Source organism: Leptopilina heterotoma, unplaced genomic scaffold (assembly GCF_015476425.1).
Source record: "Leptopilina heterotoma isolate Lh14 unplaced genomic scaffold, ASM1547642v1 Lhet_510, whole genome shotgun sequence".
In the NCBI taxonomy this organism is placed as follows: domain Eukaryota; kingdom Metazoa; phylum Arthropoda; class Insecta; order Hymenoptera; family Figitidae; genus Leptopilina; species Leptopilina heterotoma.
In genome coordinates, this window is record NW_025111111.1 from 1215968 (window position 1) to 1237846 (window position 21879).

A 21879-nucleotide genomic window follows, 5' to 3' on the forward strand; every position below is an offset into this window, starting at 1 on the left:
TTCGTTTTTACGCATAGATTACAGGAAAAATATAGCGGAAGTGATTAGAATTGATCTTCATGGTGTTTTCATCGAACATCTAAAATCTCTTTTTGCAAGCACGAACATACTTTAACCCTTGCTGGTTCTCTCAATTCTTAATCTAGTGGACTGGCGTTTTACATTTTTATTTGTTTTTTCGTGCAGATTTCAACAAACATACAAAAAAAATTATTGGAATTCATCTTCATATTTTTTTTTGCGAAAAACTAAAAAATTTTTTCGTTTTTAAAAAAAAAGTGTGTACCCCCCCCCTTGGTTTTTACAATTCTTGGCCTATTGGACTGCAGTTTTGCTTATTTTATGTATTTTCGTGTGTAGATTTCAGGAAAAATATAGCGAACATGATTGGATTTGATCTTCATATTTTTTTCATCGAAAAACTCAAAGTTTTTAAAAATTTCGTCAAAAAAGCGTTTATTTCACCCTAGCACTCACAGTTTTTTACCTAAAGAGCTGAAAATTGGAACACTTTTGTATTTTCACGTGTAGATTACAGGTAAAATATAGTGGAAATGATTAGAATTGATCTTCATTGCGTTTTGAGCGAAAACCTAAATTTTTTTTTTCAATTTTTGATAATAATTATACCTATGCTAGTTCTCTCAATTCTTAGTCTAGTGGACTGGCGTTATACATTTTTATTTATTTTTTCGTGTAGATTTCAACAAACATACAGAAAAAATTATTGGAGTTCATCTTCATATTTTTTTGCGAAAAACTAAAAAATTTTTTCGTTTTAGAAAAAAAGTGTGTACCCCCCTCCCTTGGTTTTCACAATTCTTGGCCTATTGGACTACAGTTTTGCTTATTTGATGTATTTTCAAGTGTAGATTTCAGGAAAAATACACCGAACATAATTGGATTTTATCTTCATATTTTTTTTTAGCGAAAAACTCAAAATTTTTTTAAATTTCGTCAAAAAAACGTGTTTTTTACCCTAGCGCCCACAGTTTTTTATGTGAAGAGATGAAAATTAGTTATTTATTTATTCTCACCTGTAGATTACAGAAAAAATACAGCGAAAAATATTGGAGTTGATCTTTATATTTTTTCCAGCAAAAAAGTAGAAGTTTTAAACGAGGGTACGGAACCCTCGGTTTTAGTACGAGTTCTACTCGCACTTGTCCGGTTTTTTTTTTTAAATTTATTTATACCTTATAATATACAGAAGATTTTCCAAAAAGTTTTGGAGTGGGCCGACACGTTTAATGAGTTGTACAAAATTTTCAAAAATCACGTGCAAGGTGCTCGTGTTCTACGAAACGCCTCACAATGGAATTTTTTTACAATTTACTTCTCAAAAAATGTCTACAGACTTAAATTTTTAATCGATTCGAGTATTTTTTGTTTTAAATAAAAGGAGAACAATTTCTGAACATATCCCTCCATGCAAACCTAATAATCTTCAATTGTTTATAATTTTTTTTTAAATACAAAAAGTTAACAAATTAGTTGTGTAGTTTCCTTTAAAAATGAATGATTATTTTCTTATTTTGCTACTACACATGTCCTAAATCAGATTTAATTAATATAATATATGACCACCAGAAAAATAGTAAAACATAAAATAATTTATCTAAACACTTATAAACAATATTAGTTAACAAATAGTTAACTTTGGTTCCTCTCCTTAAAAAAACTTTGTTCTTTCATATTCATATTGTACTTTAGGTTCATTTAATGAATACATCTCCCTTTCGTTATAAAACTATTTTTAATTGTTATAAACAATAATAGTTAACAAATAATGAACTTTGGTTCCTCTGCACCAAAAAGAATTTTTTTCATAGTTTTCATTGAAGTTTATTGCAAAGAATGTTTGTCTCAAAATAAAGCAATAAACATTTTAATGTAGAATATATATTAATTGCATTTATTTTATTTTAATTAATTTTTTTATTTTAATTTTAAAAAACACAAGGAAAGAAAAAAAACATTTAATACAAATTTATATATATTAAATTGTTTATAGTTATTGAACAAACTATTTCATACGTTCACTATTTTTTAACATATATTCTTTGTAATAAACTTCAATGAAAACTATGGAAAAAATTCTTTTTGGTGCAGAGGAACCAAAGTTCATTATTTGTTAACTATTACTGTTTATAACAATTAAAAATAGTTTTTTAACGAAAGGGAGATGTATTTATTAAATGAACCTAAATGAACCTTTCATATGAATATGAAAGAACAAAGTTTTTTTATGGAGAGGAACCACAGTTAACTATTTGTTAACTAATATTGTTTATAAGTGTTTAGATAAATTATTTTATGTTTTACTATTTATCTGGTGGTCACATATTATATTAATTGAATCTGATTTAGGACATGTGTAGTAGCAAAATAAGAAAATAATCATTCATTTTTAAAGGAAACTACACAACTAATTTGTTAACTTTTTGTATTAAAAAAAATTATAAACAATTAAAGATTCTTAGGTTTGCGTGGAGGGATATGTTCAGAAATTGTTCTCCTTTTATTTAAAACAAAAAACACTCGAATCGATTAAAAATTTTAGTCTGTAGACATTTTTTGAGAAGTAAATTGTAAAAAAATTCCATTGTGAGGCGTTTCGTATAACACGAGCACCTTGCACGTGATTTTTGAAAATTTTGTACAACTCATTAAACGCGTCGGCCCACTCCGAAACTTTTTGGAAAATCTTCTGTATATTATAAGGTATAAATAAATTTTAAAAAAATAAAAAAGAAAAGGGTCCAAAGTTAAAAAAAATTAATTTGTTTATAAAAAAAAAATTTTTTTTTAATAAAAAATTAAGAAAAAATTTTTTTTTTTACATTTCTTAAAAGTTGAAAGAAAACTAAAACTTTTATTCCTTGACAAGTTTTTTCTATACTCAATATTTTCAGACTTATAAGCTACTGAAAATATGTCTACAGTTACAAATCCAAAATTTCGAAAATTCATAACTCGAAAATTTGGGCGATTAAACAAAAATAAAAAAACACGTATTTCTTTTTTTTCCATATAATTGAGAAAAAAATATGTTTTAAGAATGATAAGTTTATTTAATATACTATTTTGTAAGGGTAAAAGTTTTTATACTTTTACCAACAGATATTTATGAATTTAATGCAAAGAATTTTTGGTTGTTTATTTGGAGTCCTTTCTTTTTATATAATAACGTATAAAACAATTTAATTCTGTTCATCTATTTTACAATACAACACTCAGAGGATCCTCTAACCTTAAATATCAATCACCTGTCAAAGATAAAAATACTTAAAATGTAAAATTGCACTTATTTCTCACGTTTAGCGGCGCAGTTATCAGTGAACATGAGGCTGTTACTTTTCGCATGCCTGTCGATTTTACTGCAGAAAAGTACAGTCAATATCAGGAAATTTTCCCATTGGAGATATGTCTCCTTATACTCCTTCATGATAAAAGTTAACGAATCTTGCTAAAAATTCCTACTCAGGGGTTTTCGGGGTCGCTGAATCCAAATTCGTTATTGAAAATTTTAAATTCAAAATGGCGGCTACAAAATGGCGACCAAAATTTTTTTTTAAGTTTACGAATTTGGCTGAAAATGCTTATTCAGAGGTTTTTGAGGTCTCTAAATCTAAATATTTAGTCAAAAATTTAAAATTCAAAATGGCGACTCTAAAATGGCGACCAAAAAATTTAAAAGTTTACGGATTTGACTAAAAATGTTTACTTGGGGGTTTTTGGGGTCGCTGAATTCGAATATTTGGTTAAAATTTTTAAATTCAAAATGGCGGCTTCAAAATGGCGACCAAAATTTTTTTAAGTTCACGAATTTGGCTGAAAATGCTCATTCGGGGGTTTTTGAGATCTCTAAATCCAAATATTTAATCAAAAATTCAAAATTCAAAATGGCGGCTCCAAAATGGCGCCCAAAAAAATGTAAAGTTCTCAAATTAGTTCTTAAAACTTAAAACAGAGGAATTAATATGTTCGATGTTTTAAAACATTGTGAAATACATAAAATCAATCTACATTAAAAAATTTAATAATAGTAATTAAATTAAATAGTTTGGGACTCCGGATTCGGCTAAGAGCGGTGTTTTAAATAGTTTGTGTAAATAGATATAAATACAAAAATATAATATATGTAATATATATATATATATATAAACCTCAAAAGACTCAAATAACTATTTATAACCACATTCGTAAACTTTTAAATTTTTAGTTGACATCTTGAAGTCGCCATTTTTAATTATAAAATTTTAATTAAATATTCTAATTCAGTGACTCCAAAAACCCCCAAATGCGCATTTTTATCCAAATCCGGAAACTTTAAAATTTTTTCTGTCGCCATTTTGAATTTTAAAATTTTAACCAGATATTCGAAATCAGCGACCCTAAAAACCCCCCAAGTGAGCATTTTTAGTCAAATCAGGAAACTTTTAAATTTTTAAAGCCGCCATTTTGAATTTTAGAATTTTAATCAAATATTCGAAATCAGCGACCCTAAGAACCCCCAAGTGAGTATTTTTAGTCAAATACGAAAACTTTTAAATCTTTAAGCCGCCATTTTGAATTTTTAAGTTTTGATCAAATATTCGAATTCAGCGACCCCGAAAACATAAAATATAATAATATCAAGTAATTAAAAAAAAAATTTTTTTGCACATTTGTGGCACGAAAAGCTTATTTTGACTACACTGCTAATAGGCCAGTCGGTGAGTGCAAAAAGTGCACAAAAGTGCAACTTGAAAAGTCTCAATAGTTTCTTGTAGTTTGGGGACCCCATATAAGAGCCCCATGGTTTGCTCTCGATTTTCGGTTGCAAAAAATAGTGTAAACAATCGTCAAAGTTCGAGAAACGTAGTTTTTCGATGACCCTTGCTTCCGGTTAAATTTTAGAGGAAAAAGTTGTTATTGAAAGTTGTAGAGCCTAAAAATACCTTTCAAATGATTGGTCATACGTTGAAAAAGGTTAATTAGTTTAGTTGCAAATGAATTTAAACCATTAAAAATAGCACTTTTCTAATTGTTTAATAACTTTGTTAATAATTATTGAATTTGTTTACAACTCACCAGGAATATTCTCCTTGCGAAGCTGAATAAATTAAAAAAAAAGTCAACTCGATCGGACAAATAGTTTATGTTTTATTCCATTTGTTAACTAAAAACATTAAATTTTTCAACAGAATTTCCCTACTTTTGGACCTGCGAATTTCGTTTTTTTTTCTTCGAGAGTACAGTTTAGGAGTCAAACTTTGATTCCATTTAAATGGGAAATTGATTTTTCTTATCTAAGTGCATAATAATAGACGTTAAAAAAGGGTATGTTTTTTTGACATAAACAAATGGAATAACTCAGTCAATTTTCACTTTATCGATTTGGTGTAAAGGGAATTAAATTTCATTCGTTTTCACAAAACTTTTCCAAAAAAAATCCGACCTAGCTTCAAGGAGGGGGGAGTTAGTTTATTTTTTTCAAAAAATTCCTGACTAATTAATTATCAATATTTTTAATTGCAATTCATACCACTTATAGTTCAATGTATGTATTTTATGAAAAAAAATTGGACATAAGGTTTTGTGCATTTATTTTTAATTTATATCAAGTAAAAGTAAATGTATCCTTTTTTCAACCTCTGAACGTCGGAGTGGGGGTACTCGTAGGAGCGTGATTCTCGCCGCCACAACTCAATGCAGCCTTTCAAATTTGCAAAAATGGTCATAACTTCGTTAATTATTTACCGATTTTAATGATTCTTTTTTTAATTTGATGTATTGTTTTACGCTGAATCCAAAAATGATTTTATATTTTTTTAAAATACAATATTTTTAATAATAAAAACAAAAAATTTTTAAACAAAAAATTTTTAATTATTATTTATAACTCTTGACAGAAAATTCTTTTCGTACATATAATTCCATTGAATTCAAAATAATATTATGACATAAAAAAATTCAAATTATTTTTATATAAGTGTGTAGCATCGTTGTATTGATAGTTGAACAGGCGTGCATATGTCAACCTAATGCTACAAGCTTATATATAATTAATTTTAATTTTTTTTGTTATAATATTTTTTTGAATTCAATGGAATTATATGTACGAAAAGAATTGTTTGTCAAATGTTATAAATAATAATTAAAAATTTTTTGTTAAAAAATTTTTTGTTTTTATTATTAAAAATATTGTATTTTAAAAAAATATAAAATCATTTTTGGATTCAGCGTAAAACAATACATCAAATTAAAAAAAGAATCATTAAAATCAGTAAATAATTAACAAAGTTATGACCATTTTTGCAAATTTGAAAGGCTGAATTGAGTTGTGGCGGCGAGAATCACGCTCCTTCGAGTACCCCCACTCCGACGTTCAGAGGCTGAAAAAAGGACACATTTACTTTTACTTGATATAAATTAAAAATAAATGCACAAAACCTTATGTCCAATTTTTTTTCATAAAATACATACATTGAACTATAAGTGGTATGAATTGCAATTAAAAATATTGATAATTAACTAGTCAGGAATTTTTTGAAAAAAATAAACTAACTCCCCCCTCCTTGAAGCTAGGTCGGATTTTTTTTGGAAAAGTTTTGTGAAAACGAATGAAATTTAATTCCCTTTACACCAAATCGATAAAGTGAAAATTGACTGAGTTATTCCTGTTAGAGTCGAATTTGAAAAATTAAATTAATTAATTTAATAATATCAATTTTTAAATAAACTTTAACTTAACGTGTCCTTCGGACGAAAATCGTATAGGTAGTGAATTCCCCCTCTTCTTGGTTATTAATTCAACCAAGGGGTGAGAATCCTACTCTTTGAATTTGGAGAAGATAGGATAGTTTTAGGAATAATTAAATCATATGCAAAAATAAGATTAAACAAATAAGATATATTTTACCTAAAGAAATCCCTAATACAAGTAACTCTAAATTGTTGTGAGTAAAGAGTAATTCTATACTTGTGTATGAAAGAATAGTATGTGTATGTGTGTGAATGAGGTGAAGAGTATATGTAATTTTATACAAGATGCTTTACTCACTACTTAGAAATTCTTTCCTTGAAATGTGAATCCAATGACGAATGTTTTTATCTCTCTGTCTATCTGGAAACGGTTATTCCAGAAAATTGAGGAAATACCAAATCTAGGGTCACTAGATTGATATTTTCACTAAGTACTTTAATATTCCTTTAGGAGTACACAAAACCTGAGACTTAAACCTCGTAAAGAAAGGTTGTCTTTACATATATTGGAATTAAAACAAATCCTTAAAATTTATTAGAATTATATTTATCTTTCTGCTGACTTTAGATTTTTTTTACTTTACTTTAATTATTTTTATTCTTTTGTATGAATCACAACTTCTTTATATTTATTCTTTACTCTTTTATTTTATTATTTTCTTCAATTCTCTATTCTCAATATTTATTTCATAAATTCTCTATATTTATTTTCTTTCACTTAATTTCAATATTTTATGTTTTTATTTCATCAATTCTTTCAATTATGCACTTCAATTATTTTATTTTATTCAAATATATGTATTCAATTCAACTCTTTTTTACTTCGATTTAATTGTATTTTTCTCAAATAAATTCACTTCTTCTTGAACAAACTTTACTTAATTTCACTCTTTAAAACTTCTGAGAAATATTTCAACTTTGAACACGGCTAACTTGCCGGACTTAGAAAATGCCTGGCCCAAACTGCCGGCTACATCTACAGGTGACTACGACCTGGACTAAACTGCGGGCCCAAACTGCCCGGGCTAACTGCCGGCTACAACGGCCTGGCTTAAACTGCCCAGATTTCCCAGTGTCAATCAATTTTATTGAAAGACGATTTAGTGGGGAAATCGTATGTTAAGTTTATTGCACTTGACTGTTGCCAAGCCAATTCTGCAAGCTTGCAGATTTAGGCAGTGGCGTGATCCGAGTTCAGTGACTTGGATGCACCACTCCTTATATTGGGCAATTTATTCTTTTATATTTTCTAGATATTTCTCCAAAGGTCAACAAACTGTTTGTCCAAGAAAGGAATTTATTAAGAAATACCCTGTTATATTCTTAGGTTTTTCACCTCGAAATTGTGAAATTCAAAGGAATGTTAAATTTCATCAAATCTATTAATTAAATAAAATTAGATTTTTATCCGATTAAAATACTTTAGATTTAAATATTCAAAAAGAAGAATGTCCCTTTTGTGAAATTACAAAGGGTTGTATTTTGTGTAAATGTTTTTGTGATGTTTAACAAAATCTCATGTTGCGTGTAATTGTTGCATGTAATTTTAGTTTAATAGGGGAGAGGGCCCCAAGGTGGTCAGGGCCCTAAGGTGGTCACCCTAAGAAAATTGTTGTATATTAGTTAGTATCTTCAAATGTTTTTTGTTATTGTTATTATTTGAGAAGACAAAGATTTCAGTAAAGTTTTGAGGTAAATAGTCGTATGAGTCTCTTTGTAACGTGAACGTCGTAAAATTTCTGTTTTTAAATGATCGAGAAATTTTTTTCTCAGGGTGTTAAAAGCATCGAAATTAACCATTTTAAATTAGTAAAAATCGTTATAATTATCTTTATATATCGTACAATAGTATTCCAAATGAATATAATTAATATTGTGCTTTAAAAAAATTTTTTATTAACGTTTAAAAAATTGTGTCTTGGCCCTAAGGTGGACACTTTTTTGGCCCCAAGGTGGTCACTTTTGATTTTTTATGAAAATGTGTTTATACGCCATATTTATCAACATTTATCACTGTGAATGTGAATTTTATCAATTTTTAAGTTTTATGATGAATAATAATGAAATAGAATTATTTTCAAAATTTTACCTGACTAATACATACACAAAAAGTATCATTTTTGACGAAAGGACAGAGTGCAAAAAAAAATATGTAATATGTTTCTGTGATCCTGAAAAACAATTAATATTAAATAAACAACTTAATAGTACGTTTTTTACATTTTTTTAAAACTTTTTTAGTGAATGTTTGTATGGTGACCACCTTGGGGCCACTTTTTTAAAAGTCGAATTTTCAACTTTTTTTAAAAAGTGCCATAACTTTTTTTTATTAATGAAATGAAAAAAACTTTATGATAGGAAGTTAGGTGATAAGATAAAGTTTCAAACGCCGTATTATTGACCTTTAAATATAATTCCATTTGAAATCTACAGTCGTTCAAAAGATGGGTGACCACCTTAGGGCCCTCTCCCCTATAATTAAAAAAGGTATTAACAATATAAAAAGTTACGGAGTTCGGCCGTAACAAATGCCCCCCTTTTATTAGGCTGACGTCCCTTGTCAGCTGCTATGAATGCGTTATTGAAGATCCTCTTTTAAAATTTGTAGATATAACTCGTTTGAGTTTTACAAAAAATCGTATCCTGGTTATCTTGCTTTACAAAAGTTTATGTTGGAGAGTGATTATGTTAATCTTTCTTAAAAACTAGCCTTATAAATTTTAATATATTTTTCATTTATAGAACATGTTCAAAATGAAATGCGATTTAACATGCCGTATGCCTAAGTTCTTTGATTAAAGTATTTTTCTACAATGTTTTTACTTTATCGTTGGTAAAAATGGTTATACAGGTCATTGTGTTTTTAGTATAATTATATAATTTTAAAAGAATTTTGTCGAATATGACTTTAAACGCTGACAACGTCTTTCACTAGTATCATATGAATAAACGTAACCATGTCTACCTAAGTTGTATTGTATGTGATTGTCATAATGAAAAAAAATTTTTTTTTTTATTTTCGGAAAGAGAAGAAAAAAAATTGTGACGACAATTCTGTCGTCATGCCCCCCTTTTAATTAGGCTGACGTTCCTTGGCAGCCATTTCTAAATGCTTTTGTTCTTTCTTTTCTTTCCAATTTTTCTAATTCTTTTCGCGTTGTAAAGATTTGTTATAAATAAAAACAGGTAAATTATTGTTGTGAGTTTTACTTTAGTTTCAAGTTTAGTTTACAAAAAAAGCAAAAACAAAACTGGTTTTCGATGGTTTACAAGTTATTTTTGTATTTAGCATGATTAATTTTATTATTTATATAAAAAATATTTTTAATATTTTTGTTGATTTGCATATTATTTTTGTATTTATTATGACGCATTTTTAAGTATTTTAAGGTCTAGAGTGGTAAAAAAAAACTGTTTTAATTTTTTTTAAACATGTCTTTTAACTCTATTACTAAAAACAGAATTCTAACTCTTTATATTTTAATTGCATTTTTACCAATCTAGGCATTCGCTTATTTCAAGATATGTAATTTTTCTGAATTTCCATTTCACTTTTTTTATAAAATTTGAGTGACAACGTTTATTATTTTAAGTATTTTCTAATTGATCCTTATTTTTAAATGTATATTGTAAATTATAAAACCTATAGCTATTTTTAGTATACAACTTTTTTAGGGTGCTATTAATTTCAAACGAAGAATACATTAAATATTTTTACTTTTAATAATTTGAAAAAACATAATTTCATAGATTCAAAATTTGAATTTATCATAACAAATTGTTTTTGCTAGAAATTTATAATTATAAACTTTTTTTTTTAACGAAGATTGTCGAATTTATTTATCATTTCAATTTTTCTTAATGCCGTTATGAAATAATTTTACATAGGTTGCAGAATATTTTTATTACACAATAATAAGATAAAAATTTTATTTTTGCAAAAAATACTTTCATAGGTTGGAATATTGTGAATTTTTATACTTTTCTTGAAAAAATTCTATTTAAAATATTTTTTTGAATTGTAGTAAAATGTTTTTTTTATCTTTATATCATTAAATTATTTTAATATGTGGTAGCAAGAATATATTTTTATTAAAAAAAAAATGTCTTTTTAACTATAAAATTTTTGTGAATGTTTTGTAGTTCTTTTAAAAGACGTACAAAATTTAAGGAAAAAAATGTTAAATTGTATTAGTTTAACTCTGTTTCCTTATTACATTTTTGTGCAGTATGAAATAGAAATTGGTAAACAATATTGAGAATTTATAGAAGAACGGAACATTCTGATTTTTTTTAATTTCATTACTAATAGAAATTCTGGTCAAATAGTTTTGATAAAGCAAAACTTTTTAAATTATTTATTATGCTTATCCGTTTTAAAATTTTATTTAGAGCATTTAAATATAGTGCTTTGTATTGAAATTTTTCAACTTTTAAAAATTTCTTTATAAGTTCATTTTAGAAATAGTGTAAATTGAATAAGTTATCTTTTTTTTTACTAAGAAAATGTAAGGCAAAACATTTCGTTTAAGATTTTCTTTTACAAAGAATTCTGTTTATCATACTTTAACTTTTTTTTTAAAAAAAAGAAGAAATAAACTGCACTTTTAATCAAAAATGGCTGTTTAAAATATTTTTAAGAATTTGCCTTTCAATATTTATGTTTCCATTGATTAATGTTTTTTTGTTTTTTTTAGAAAAAAAAACATTAAAAATGGCTTTACGTTTTCTAAGATAAATTTTTCTTTTTTTTTAATCTTTTCAAAGTGTATTTTTATTCATATTTATAATTTAAGGGTGTTAACTTTGTTAATTTATATTAGTGTTATTGGTGTTACAACAGTTTCATTTGTGCTCGAACTTTAAAGCATTCCCTTTAATATTATTTAGTGCATCATGTATTTTTAAGGAGTTATAAGAAAAATAGTCGCAGATTCTAGAAGTATTTAAAGCGTATTTTAATCTGAAATTCAATATAATTTGACAAGAGCATCAATGAAACGTAATTTTTTAGGTATTTCAACGAATACTATTATTTATTTTAAATCATTGCAGTACTTTTATTTTTGAAATACTATTTGTTTATTGATTTAGTTAATTTAGTTAATAATAATAAAATTATGTACAATTGCATTTTTTTTAAAATAAAAATGTTGTAACTTTCTTGATTTCCTTTTTGAAATTTGTATTTCAAGTAAATATTTTTTAGTTTGACATTTTAATGTTTTCATTCATTACTATAATTTAAATTTATTATTACAGCATATCCCACTTTATTAAATTTGCTATTCCATTAGAAGCAATTACTAGACTAATAATTTTGTGTTAGTATACGAGGCATTATTAAATGTATTTAAGAAAAACATTTTTTTTACTAAATTAGTAAGCGATATTTTTTTAGCATTTTATGTCTTATTTTTCAATTTGATAATTGTATTCTATATTTTTAATTATTTTACTTAAGTGTTGATTTCGTTATCATTTTACTTTATTTATCATTTTATTTTTTGTTGTTATAAATATTTTGACCTTCTTTATTTTTACTCATTAAGGCATAATTGTTTTTAAAGTACTTTATGTTTATTAATGTAGTTAGTTTGGAATTTTCTTAGTTTTATTTTTGTAAATTATTAGGCAGAAAAATTGTACTTTGACATTTTAATGCGTCTCTTCATGACGATAAATTTCATTTATTTTAGCAGCGTGTCATATTTTTTAAATTTACTAAAAGCATTTATTAAGCTTACATTTTTTTACATGTTAGTAATCTACTGTTTATAAAATATGTATAATAATTTGTTTTCCTTTTTTTTTACTAAATTTAGTTAGCGATATTTGTTTTTAACATTGTATGTTTTTTTTTCTTTTGGACTATTGTTCTATTCCATATTTCCTTAATCTTTTATTTGTGTGTTAATTAGTTATTATTTTACTTTATCGATCTTATATATTTTTTTATTTTTATAAGTATATTAGATATTTTACTCTAAATGAGAACATAAAATAAAGATAATTATAGTGTAATGGAAAGAGAATGATAAATTCAATCAATTAATATTTATATTAAAGTCCTTGAGACTTGTAAAGTTCGAGTAATAAATTAACTATTTTACCCGGAAAGATCGTTGAAAATATTTTGTGCTTTCACTGTTATTATTTGTCTCCTGCTTGATTTTACATACGTCTAACCTATTCCTAACCTCTCTGAGTAAACTTTTGTTGCTACTATTTTAGGTATTTTATTTTGTAGTAGTTCATTCCCTTTGAATTTGTAGATAACTTCATTTTTCTCATTTGCCCCGAGTAAAAATGTATCCCAAAAATATTTTTGATGTGTTTCTGATAATCCGTTATGCAATGAGATACAATATTCTACCATTTCTAAAATTTCTTGATTTAGGCTTTTTCTAGATGACCCGTGATCGTCTAATTCTCTTCTTCTTTCTTCATTTGTAACGCTTAGTTGTTCTTGAGTTCTTGATTTGATTTTACCAGGAGGTTTTCCTTTTCTTAGTTTTTTCATAGGACTGTCCGGATTCATATGTTGTATTAAAGAATATGAATTATCCATGATTGTGACATTTTCATTGTTTGCTAGTTTAATATCGAAAAATTCTTCACTTTTCTCAATAATTTTTTCTTCACCTTTTTGACCTGATTTTGTTTCATTCAATTCATGGCTAACTTCAGATGGTTTTGAATTGTTTTCTCGCTGTGAAGTTTCGTGATTATAACAACTATAATTCTTTAAGTCATTATCTTCTTCTAATTTTAGTTCATTTTTGCTTTCCTCAAAACTTGGAATTTGTAGGGATTCCTTTCTATTATCTTCCTTTTCTTTGAGCATTTTGTTGTCTAGAATACAAGTTTGGTTTTCTTCTAACGATAAACTAATTTTTCTGTCTAAATCTCCATGTATGTCCATCTTTTTCTTGTTTGGTGGTTTTTCATTGATGTTGATATCTTCTTCGTCGTCGTCGAAAGTACTTATAATAGGATCCATATACACAGCAATCTGTTCTTCTTCTTCCACAGGTTTTTGTATTTTTTAATGGTCTTTTTGTTAGTTGATTCTTCGCTTTCGCTTACCACTTGTGGCTCATTCGCTGGGGTTGAGACACTAAAATTTAATTGATTTTGAACCCTAAAAGAGTTTTGGTTTGTGAGCGAGTTCTGCATACACATTGAATTATAAATATTAGAATATATTTCGTTAAAGCTTATAGAAGACTGTTCGTAGTTGTCATATTTGTGGTCTCTATGATCATCTCTACTGTAACCATCCTGGTCGTCCTTGTATCTTTTGTATTCGTTTCTAAATCTGTGTTGTGAATTTCTGTATTCGACATTACGCTCGTCAAAATTTTGATCATAGTTATAAAGGTTTTCTCTTCCATAATCCTGCGAATGCATGTCCCTGTTTTGTCCATTTTTTCTAAAACTCTTGTTCCTATTCTGATTGTTAAATTTATTGTAGCCTCTATTTTTTCTTCTATGTTGTTGACCCCATTTTTGTCGCTGGTTCCTTGGTTGATACGTGTTGTAATGGTCAATGGCATTGTAATTTGTTCTCGAAAAATCGTAGTTAGAGGGAGAGGGGTCGTCGAATAGAACATTTGGAGAAAAATTTTCTTTTAGATGATCTAATAAGTCTATCAAAATTTTAAATTGGATGCCAACAGTGCTAGCTTTTGCGGTACCTTCTAATTTATCCAGTATAATTGTTATTATAAGGGCTTCACAAGTAATTGGCATTTGTGACGCTACAAATGTTATTTGATCTATGAATTCTTCAACTGGTATGTTGTATCCATCAAAAAATTTTAATTGTTTTTCGAATAGTGCTAAAGACAATGCAAGATTTAATCTTTGATTGACTATCCGAGAGTTTTCTCCACGGTTTACTTCCGACATTTTTTTTAAACGTTAATCCTCTGTTTGCGTATTTCTGCTATTTCAGCATGATTTATTTATTGTTCTTCCAACTGATGAAGGTTTATTTTTAATATGTTACTTTTCATTCTTCTATTTCATAGACTGATTTCACTAAAGTCATGATCTGCAAAATTTTTTGTGCTATAAAATTTTAAATAAAATGCCTAAGTTTTCTTAATTTTCGAAGTTTAATAAAATACTGAATTTTCCTCCATTTTTCTATGCGTTTTAACTAGGATTTTTATTCAATTTGTAATTTTAGGTTTTTTTTAATTTCGTTAAAATTTTATTTGTTATTTGTGAAATATGAATTTTATTGAAAAAGAAACAATAAAAAAGTATATATTTATTTAAATTATACATAAGTAAATGAGTTTTTTTTTAATTGTCTATATAAGCATTTCTTTCGATGTCTACTTCCTACTGACCTACACACCTGAAGTGTAACCTGACACAGTGTCGCGTAACCGAGTTCGTATACCTATCTAATTTAGCACATTGTCTCTCTATATTTTATTTCCAATTATTCTTTTTATTTACTCATAAAAATAAATTTAATTAATTTCGCAAATAATTTTTGTCATTTCCTGAATTTTATCTTCATTGTTGCTCTTCAAGACGGAGGATTCTTTTCTGGGTTTCTTCGAACTTTGAACCTCGTTTCGCTTCTTGGGTTTTTATTCTTTATGTCAATTCTCGTTTATCAATTTTTTTTTAGTTTATATTACTTATATTACAACAATAATTTTTTTTAATTACTCGCGATTTTATTTCTACTATACCCTTATATTTTCGATTCCTTTTTATTTTAAACATAAAAAATTGTATAATTTATTTTTTTTAGTAAAAGCTTTTATTTAACCGAATAGGGTAATTTTTATTTTAAATTGTTTTTTACGCGATTATATTTTTCGGGTTTTTAATCCCTTCACTTGCCCAAGTGGCTACACACTTCCGGCAAGGTTATGTCAAGGAATTGGGCGCGATTTATTAAAGAAACCAGAGCTTGCCGACGCAAGGGTAGTTACTTTTTCTTTGTTCGACGTTAGCCAACAAAAAAAAATATCTCTTTTACCGCACTTTAAAATTCGTATATATTTTTCTCCTGTGAAGAAACAGATAGATAATTTTTATAAAAATAGGCAATCAATGTATATCAATATATATATATATATGTATAAATTTCTCATAAAATATATCAACCTTTTTGTTTTAATGTGTATAGTGTAACCCTGTATGTAAAAATTTAACTTTAAATATGTCTTTAAAAAAAAAAATTTTTTTAATTGTTAATTAATTTTTTTTTACTTTTTCTATCTTCTCTTTGCTTCAAAGAATAAAGAGAAAGAATCCCACCGCTGCCACCAGTTTGTTAGAGTCGAATTTGAAAAATTAAATTAATTAATTTAATAATATCAATTTTTAAATAAACTTTAACTTAACGTGTCCTTCGGACGAAAATCGTATAGGTAGTGAATTCCCCCTCTTCTTGGTTATTAATTCAACCAAGGGGTGAGAATCCTACTCTTTGAATTTGGAGAAGATAGGATAGTTTTAGGAATAATTAAATCATATGCAAAAATAAGATTAAACAAATAAGATATATTTTACCCAAAGAAATCCCTAATACAAGTAACTCTAAATTGTTGTGAGTAAAGAGTAATTCTATACTTGTGTATGAAAGAATAGTATGTGTATGTGTGTGAATGAGGTGAAGAGTATATGTAATTTTATACAAGATGCTTTACTCACTACTTAGAAATTCTTTCCTTGAAATGTGAATCCAATGACGAATGTTTTTATCTCTCTGTCTATCTGGAAACGGTTATTCCAGAAAATTGAGGAAATACCAAATCTAGGGTCACTAGATTGATATTTTCACTGAGTACTTTAATATTCCTTTAGGAGTACACCAAACCTGAGACTTAAACCTCGTAAAGAAAGGTTGTCTTTACATATATTGGAATTAAAACAAATCCTTTAAATTTATTAGAATTATATTTATCTTTCTGCTGACTTTAGATTTTTTTCACTTTACTTTAATTATTTTTATTCTTTTGTATGAATCACAACTTCTTTATATTTATTCTTTACTCTTTTATTTTATTATTTTCTTCAATTCTCTATTCTCAATATTTATTTCATAAATTCTCTATATTTATTTTCTTTCACTTAATTTCAATATTTTATGTTTTTATTTCATCAATTCTTTCAATTATGCACTTCAATTATTTTATTTTATTCAAATATATGTATTCAATTCAACTCTTTTTTACTTCGATTTAATTGTATTTTTCTCAAATAAATTCACTTCTTCTTGAACAAACTTTACTTAATTTCACTCTTTAAAACTTCTGAGAAATATTTCAACTTTGAACACGGCTAACTTGCCGGACTTAGAAAATGCCTGGCCCAAACTGCCGGCTACATCTACAGGTGACTACGACCTGGACTAAACTGCGGGCCCAAACTGCCCGGGCTAACTGCCGGCTACAACGGCCTGGCTTAAACTGCCCAGATTTCCCAGTGTCAATCAATTTTATTGAAAGACGATTTAGTGGGGAAATCGTATGTTAAGTTTATTGTACTTGACTGTTGCCAAGCCAATTCTGCAAGCTTGCAGATTTAGGCATTGGCGTGATCCGAGTTCAGTGACTTGGATGCACCACTCCTTATATAGGGCAATTTATTCTTTTATATTTTCTAGATATTTCTCCAAAGGTCAACAAACTGTTTGTCCAAGAAAGGAATTTATTAAGAAATACCCTGTTATATTCTTAGGTTTTTCACCTCGAAATTGTGAAATTCAAAGGAATGTTAAATTTCATTAAATCTATTAATTAAATAAAATTAGATTTTTATCCGATTAAAATACTTTAGATTTAAATATTCAAAAAGAAGAATGTCCCTTTTGTGAAATTACAAAGGGTTGTATTTTGTGTAAATGTTTTTGTGATGTTTAACAAAATCTCATGTTGCGTGTAGTTGTTGCATGTAATTTTAGTTTAATATAATAAAAAAAGGTATTAACAATATAAAAAGTTACGGAGTTCGGCCGTAACAATTCCATTTGTTTATGTCAAAAAAACATACCCTTTTTTAACGTCTATTATTATGCACTTAGATAAGAAAAATCAATTTCCCATTTAAATGGAATCAAAGTTTGACTCCTAAACTGTACTCTCGAAGAAAAAAAAAACGAAATTCGCAGGTCCAAAAGTGGGGAAATTCTGTTGAAAAATTTCATGTTTTTAGTTAACAAATGGAATAAAACATAAACCATTTGTCCGATCGAGTTGACTTTTTTTTAATTTATTCAGCTTCGCAAGGAGAATATTCGTGGTGAGTTGTAAACAAATTCAATAATTATTAACAAAGTTATTAAACAATTAAAAAAGTGCTATTTTTAATGGTTTAAATTCATTTGCAACCAAACTAATTAACCTTTTTCAACGTATGACCAATCATTTGAAAGGTATTTTTAGGCTCTACAACTTAAAATAACCACTTTTTCCTTTAAAATTTAACCGGAAGCAAGGGTCATCGAAAAACTACGTTTCTCGAACTTTGACGATTGTTTACACTATTTTTTGCAACCGAAAATCGAGAGCAAACCATGGGGCTCTTATATGGGGCCCCCAAACTACAAGAAACTATTGAGACTTTTCAAGTTGCACTTTTGTGCACTTTTTGCACTCACCGACTGGCCTATAAGGGGTTAAAGGAATTAAAATTTAAATAAGTTAACGAAACATTTTTCTTTAATTATAAATTTATTGTCGGATTACTTTGACGTAAGGCTACGATAGCTAGCTGCGCATGAGACAGTAGTCACACACAATTACAGGTCTATAGTAGTATTGGTACGGATGACTACTTTCTCGAGTAAAATTTTGTTTTGCAATAGTAAAAGTTGTTTCTTGCAAAAGCAATCTTTATTTTCTGCAGTATTAATTATTAGAATTTCTACGAGTAATACACTACCGTCCACGAGTATCAGGACGATTACACGCTACTCTATGAAAAAACATTGCATCTTTTTTAGGGTTCCGTACCCCGGTAGGAACCCTATTGGAACGGTTACAAAAATGACCATGTACCCCCCCTCTAGCACTTACAGTTTTACACCTAGAGAGCTAAAATTTCGTACACGTATGTATTTTCACGCGTAGATTACAGGAAAAATATAGCGAACGTGATTGGGATTGATCTTCATAGAGTTTTCGACGAAAAACATCAAATTTTGGCCATTTTTCGCAAAAAAAGGCATGTACCCCCCCCTAGCGCTCACAGTTTTTTACCTAGAAAGTTGAAAATTGGTATGCATATGTATTTTCAAAAATGGATTAAAGGAAAAATATAGCGAACACATTTGGTATTGATCTTCATTCTGTTTTTATCGAAAAAGTCAAAAATTTTGAAAATTTCGAAAAAAATCCATGTACCCCCCCCCCCTGGCGCCTACATTTTTTTACCTGGAGAGCTGAAAATTGGCATACTTATTCGTTTTTACGCATAGATTACAGGAAAAATATAGCGGAAGTGATTAGAATTGATCTTCATGGTGTTTTCATCGAACATCTAAAATCTCTTTTTGCAAGCACGAACATACTTTAACCCTTGCTGGTTCTCTCAATTCTTAATCTAGTGGACTGGCGTTTTACATTTTTATTTGTTTTTTCGTGCAGATTTCAACAAACATACAAAAAAAATTATTGGAATTCATCTTCATATTTTTTTTTGCGAAAAACTAAAAAATTTTTTCGTTTTTAAAAAAAAAGTGTGTACCCCCCCTTGGTTTTTACAATTCTTGGCCTATTGGACTGCAGTTTTGCTTATTTTATGTATTTTCGTGTGTAGATTTCAGGAAAAATATAGCGAACATGATTGGATTTGATCTTCATATTTTTTTCATCGAAAAACTCAAAGTTTTTAAAAATTTCGTCAAAAAAGCGTTTATTTCACCCTAGCACTCACAGTTTTTTACCTAAAGAGCTGAAAATTGGAACACTTTTGTATTTTCACGTGTAGATTACAGGTAAAATATAGTGGAAATGATTAGAATTGATCTTCATTGCGTTTTGAGCGAAAACCTAAATTTTTTTTTCAATTTTTGATAATAATTATACCTATGCTAGTTCTCTCAATTCTTAGTCTAGTGGACTGGCGTTATACATTTTTATTTATTTTTTCGTGTAGATTTCAACAAACATACAGAAAAAATTATTGGAGTTCATCTTCATATTTTTTTGCGAAAAACTAAAAAAAATTTCGTTTTAGAAAAAAAGTGTGTACCCCCCCTCCCTTGGTTTTCACAATTCTTGGCCTATTGGACTACAGTTTTGCTTATTTGATGTATTTTCAAGTGTAGATTTCAGGAAAAATACACCGAACATAATTGGATTTTATCTTCATATTTTTTTTTAGCGAAAAACTCAAAATTTTTTTAAATTTCGTCAAAAAAACGTGTTTTTTACCCTAGCGCCCACAGTTTTTTATGTGAAGAGATGAAAATTAGTTATTTATTTATTTTCACCTGTAGATTACAGAAAAAATACAGCGAAAAATATTGGAGTTGATCTTTATATTTTTTCCAGCAAAAAAGTAGAAGTTTTAAACGAGGGTACGGAACCCTCGGTTTTAGTAAGAGTTCTACTCGCACTTGTCCGGTTTTTTTCAATCATATCTCGGAAATAAAAGGAGATACAAAAAATCTTAAATACGGTTAGAAAGCTTATTAAATTTTGCGTAAAATAAGCCGTCTTTGAACGTATTTGTTCTTTTGCACGTATTTTGAAGAATTTTTTTTCATAGTGAAATTTATTTAAACATTTTAAAATTTTTACATGTTATTACACATATATTAAACTAAATAAAAAAAATTTCTTAATATGTTTTTTGTTGTTAATCCTCCGTCACACACATGAGGAAAAATTACGACTTTACACACGTTTAGAGGGAATCCCTCACCACATTGTAAAATAAGCAACATTACAACATAAACAAAGGAATCAACAAAAATTTAGTTTTAACACAAACTTACAAATGTGTAGTAAATTATTCTAAATTATAAAATTAATAATAATTAATTTTCGGTCTCAAAAATAAAAAAATTTTGGTGCTTATTTCATAAACACTTTACTTCCTCATAGAGATAAAAATAATAGAAATATATGAATAACTTTTTATAAATATGGTAAAAGTGATTGAATTTTGGGTCAATCAATTTATTTTTAAATACCCTACAAGATAGTTGCAATAATTTAATAGTTAAAAAAAAAAGTTGAGAAAATGTCATTTTTTACAATTTTTGGTTTTTAAAATACCAATAATTTCGAAATTTATTATCGAATTAGGTTCAAAAATAGGTCAATCGAAGCGTTTTTTAATGCTCTACAGTTTAATAACGATAATTTTAAAGTTACTTCTACGTTTTTCAATAAAATTTTCAAAAAAGTCTTTTTTCCAAAATTTTTGATTTTTTTAAGTTTAATAACTCCGGTTAATATGGACGAAAAATGTTTAATTAGGGCTCAAAAGATGCGTCTAAAAAAACTACAAAATTGTGGAAAAACATTTATAGGTGTCCTAACATTTTTTTAAAGTTATGGGCAAAAATAGTTTTTTTGCAAAATTAAAAAAAAAAAAATTTAGTTAAACTTTATTAATATATCAGAAAGTACTCTCACTTTATGTCCGCAGGTGAGATCTACAATTTAAAAAAAATTCAACCCAAAAGCTGTTAATGATTTCGAGATATTTATGAAAATGTGATGTTTACACACACACACACACTTACGGAATGACATTTTTTAAAAATGCCATTTTTAAACTCCTGAGGTCAAATAACATAAAGATATGTCAAAAAATCGAACTCGAAAAATTTCGGTATTACAATACTTCCTCTATGAGGAAGTATTTAATTACACGAATGCACATCTTCGAAGGAATTCCACTTGACATGTAAAAATAATGTAACATTAACAAATAAGCAAAAAAATCATTAAATAATTAATTTTAATTATATTTATAATATAATTTTGTCATTAACCAACAGTGGAACAAAAAATGTTTTGAAAACTTGATTTTTTTATTTAACATAACCTCACTTTTTCGAGTTTTTTCTGGCTTTGAAGCTTAATAATTAAATATTAATTACGTTTAAACTAAATGTTTTTTTAGAAATGTGTTAAG

At 27.3% G+C, this 21879-nt stretch overlaps 1 protein-coding gene across 5 annotated transcripts in view; it reads right to left on the reverse strand.

Annotated features, from left to right (window-relative positions):
• The window catches only part of LOC122507833, a 701895-nt gene that overhangs the window by 663662 nt on the left and 16354 nt on the right, over positions 1-21879 (reverse strand). The gene's annotated exons all lie outside the window — the stretch shown is intronic.